Source organism: Suricata suricatta, chromosome 4, assembly GCF_006229205.1.
Source record: "Suricata suricatta isolate VVHF042 chromosome 4, meerkat_22Aug2017_6uvM2_HiC, whole genome shotgun sequence".
Classification (NCBI taxonomy): Eukaryota; Metazoa; Chordata; class Mammalia; order Carnivora; family Herpestidae; genus Suricata; species Suricata suricatta.
In genome coordinates, this window is record NC_043703.1 from 75036015 (window position 1) to 75040185 (window position 4171).

At 47.9% G+C, this 4171-nt stretch overlaps 1 pseudogene; it reads right to left on the reverse strand.

Annotated features, from left to right (window-relative positions):
- Positions 1-2159: 2159 nt before the first annotated feature.
- On the reverse strand, positions 2160-3962 carry LOC115290608 (annotated as a pseudogene).
- Between the last annotated feature and the right edge of the window lie 209 nt (positions 3963-4171).

Below are 4171 nucleotides of genomic sequence, written 5' to 3' on the forward strand. Positions count from 1 at the left end.
AATGGCAAGATCTATTAGAAGAATTTTATAGTGATCCAGCTGATAGGTGGTGTTGGTGTGGGCTAAGATAATAACAACAGAGATAGAGAAGTGGATTAGTAGAATTTTAAATATTAGATGTTAGTGTGATATTAGGTAGAGTTTAGGAAGAAACAGTGAGAGCACTATGGGATAGCTACCAGTTCTCCAGTTTCTATAGCTGCATAAGAAATGAACATAAATGGCAACTTGAAACAATTTCTATGTATTATCTCACAATTTCTGAGTTCGGAGTTGTCAGAGTGTAGCTTGGTCCTCTGCTCAGTCTCCCAAGGCTGAGATCATGTTGGAAGTTGGGGGGCACCTGGGTGGCTCTGTTGGTTGAGCGTCCAACTTCTGCTCAGATCATGATCTCATGGTTCTTGACTTGGAGCCCCAACTTGGGCTTGCAGCTGTCAGCACTGAGCCCACTTGGGATCCTCTGTCCCGTTCTCTCAGTCTCTCCTCTGCTTGTACTCTCTCAAAATGAAATAAACATTAAAAAAAAAAACAACCCAAAGATGGCAGCTGGGGCTGCTGTCTCATTTGAAGGTGCTGACAAAGACTTCCCTTCCAAGCCCTTTGGAACCTGTCTCTGGTGAGACAAAACTACAGTTCTCAATTCCATCCATTTCATGCTGCTCACATCATTATCAAGATCTGTACCATCCATGGTATGCTTCCATGAACCCTGAACTCCAATGGATCTCTCAAAGGTGTTTGCTGTGCTTCAGTACACAAACACACACCTATCTCAGAGCATGAAGGAAACTGTAATTGATAATGCATTTTCTTGTCACTTAAATTTACTATTTGCAGTTTTAGAGTATGCACACAGAACAACACTTTGTCCACTTATGTCTCCTTTTGAACACTTTAGGCAATTATCACTCCATTTCTGGAATGTGAGATCTTTGATGTTGGTAATACTCTGCTTTCCACACACTGCCATGAGTGGGAAGGATGGCCAAGGGACCCCTGGGTGGAGTGAAAAGAGGAGTAGATGCATCTATGGGAGGAATGTCTGTTCCTTGTTTGAGCAAGCCTTAAGAACAACCTTGCAGGGGCGCCCGGGTGGCTCAGTTGGTTGAGGATCTGGCGTTGGCTCTGATCATGATCTCATGGTTCGTGAGTTCAAGCCCCGCATCAGGCTCTGTGCTGACAGCTCAGAGCCTGGAGCCTGCTTCAGATTCTGTGTCTCCCTCTCTCTCTGATCCTCCCCTGCTCATGCCATCTCTCTCTCTCTGTCTCAAAAATAAAATAAAATATTTTTTAAAATATTAAAAAAAGAAAAACCTGGGAGAGTATGATGTTGCATTTTATTCAAAATCAAATGAGAATATTTATTCAAAATACTGAACCACCGTGGATGTTTAAACCAATTGTAATTACTAAAAACAAAGCAGGCACATTGTATTTTATACTTAAAAAGAAAGGACAAAAATGAATACATTAATGAAACATTGGTAAAAGTGACAAAAGATAAAATTTTAAAATTCTACAATGGCATTTTGGAATTTTTCTCCCCAAGTGAAGAGTGTTCTGTTGGAACTCTTGTCCTAATTGGATAAATTGCATTCTTTGCTGCAACGGAAGGAAGTGGCAACAACCCTAAGCATGGCCTCAACGGAAGGAAGTGGCAACAACCCTAAGCATGGCCTCATGAGCCCTCGTGTTATGGAAGGCGGAGCCCTTCCCTGAAAGGAGTCTGTGTTTCTTGCAGTGCACATCAACCAGAAAAACTCAGTTTTGTTACCTAAGGAAGAAACCACAGGGTTTTTGTTTGTTTGTTTGTTTGTTTTTGAGAGAGAGATTGAGACCGGGAGTGGGAGAGGGGCAGAAAGAAAGAGAGAGAGGGAGACACAGAATTGGGAGGAGGCTCTAGGCTCTGAGCTGTCAGCACAGAGCCTGATGCAGGGCTCAAACTCACAAGTTGGGAGATCATGATCTGTGCCACAGTTGGACACTTACCTGACTGAGCCACCTAGGTGCCCCGACCATTTCATAGGTTTAGCTTGCTCACATTTTGGAGTTCATTCATGATGGCAGCTAGTATTAATTGAAGGTAGGTAGAAATGGGTACCATCAAGCAGAATGCTATTGTAGTGAAATGGAAACAACATGGTTTGGTCTTGATTGGGGAAAAGCTAGTAAAGAGACTGATATTGAAGGCTGGAAATTGTCACGATGGTCATAGCCCACGTCAGAGTAGAGAACACGGTTGACGTGATGGCACTGGAGCTGGTGATGTTCACACTGTTGCTCTGGATGCTGTTCACCTTTCCCTGATCACAGATGGTGGGGGTTGTGAGCTTATGCTGGAGGTGACAGTCATGGTCCTGGGCATGGTGCTTGGCTCAGGTCTCACCAGAAGGTTGGGACACACCCTCTGTGTCCAGAAAGGAGCTGGCAGTGAAGCACTGGCCTAGGGGGTGACGATAGAGGGTGCTCCAGGGTCCTGTGGGAGAGTAGAGTATCAGGGAGAAATGCACCAGTGCTGACTGGTATGGTGGTACCATTGGAAGTAACCTGGTGCATTTCGCAGAAGTGGTGGGTAGGGAGCTGCTGCCTACCCTCAGGCTTGCCCACAACCCCCAATGGAGGTGGTAGTCGTGGGTGTGTAGGTGGTGCCTGTCTTATGGGTCTCATGCTGTGGGTTATATCACACTGGCATTACCACGCCAGGTTACATGTCACCGTACTGAACTACATGTTACCCTGCACCTAGTCAGTGATGGTGACTGGCCATGGCTGTTGTGTAGTAGGCAAGGCTAGAATGGACATAGGAAGGTCATGCACAGGCTGAGAATTGACCTCACTGAGCAGTGTGATCAGAGGCACCTGGGTGGGCTGGGAGACAGGCTGTATGGTGATGGTGGGAATGGTGAACCCTCCAGCCATGGAGGTCATGGCTGTGCGGCCAGCATGGTGACAGCAGTGGGGCTGATCACATGGATTGAAGGGATGGAGTGGTGCCCAAGGCAGTGATGGGTGATGGCCAGGGAGGCTCTGGTGCTGTGCCCCACAGCTCCGGCAAGGGTAGTGCGAATGGTGCCTTGTCACTCTGCTGAGGGTTGTGACATCTATGATGCTCTTTGTGATCAACATGGTGATGGCTGGCTTGATGGTGGAGACAGTGACAGTGGTGACCAGGTGAATACCCCTCAATGGGTATGAGCAGAGAATAGTGCCCGTCTGGCTGTCCAGGGACCCTCTTTAACACCACCTGGATCTCCATGCTTCTCATGGCCAGTGGCATTCTGAACAGCAGTACTGATTTTGGTGCATGCTCCAGTTCTGGAAGTCATCACCTTGGAAGTGATGGTGATGATAAAGGACTTGATGTCAAGACTGCTGGTCACACCTGTGGCTGATATGGGGATAGTCTTGATTATGGTGTTGTGTTGGGCTTGGCATTTGAAATGGCCAGGATGGTGGGCTTAGTCCCAGCCCCACTGGCTTGTATGGTACTGATTATGGTGGGGGGCTTGCCATCTGTTGAGGTCTCCTGCCTCAGGCTGGTCCCAGGTGACCGGGGCTCTTTGGTCTGGACCACCAACATCACTTTGCCCAGATTGTAAATCAGAGTACTGCCTCCTGGGACAGAGATGGGGCTCTTCACCAGGGTCGTGACCTTGGTGACCCCACCTACCACCATGGTCACTACGTGGGTTTGCTGGGTCATTATCACAGTCCCTGACACGCGCACTGAGATGATAGGGTGGGTGGACAAGTTGACAGCAGAAGAGATGGATGTCCACAGCTGGGAAGCTATGGGTGAGGTGTTTGAGTGTCTGGGTTGCTCAGCGTGACTGGGGAAGAGGCCGCCTTCACCAGCCCAGAGAGTGGTGGTGCCAGGTGCCAGGTGTCAGAGCCATGCGTTAGATGATGGTGATGCCTGTTGGGACACTTGGCGCTGGGAGTGCCAAGGAAGGAGGGGTCATCTGGCTGGCAGTAGTTGTGTTCACGGGCCGCTAGTGCAACCCTCTCTCTCAGTTTTGGGCTGCTGTCGACCACTGTTCCCTGGGCCTTCTGCTGTGAAAACTGCTTTTGAATAAAGAGAGGAACAATTTCTACATTGTTGGATTAAATGATTAGATGTGAATTAGACATTACGTCCTGGTTTTCAATACGTAGACATAGACTTTTCCAG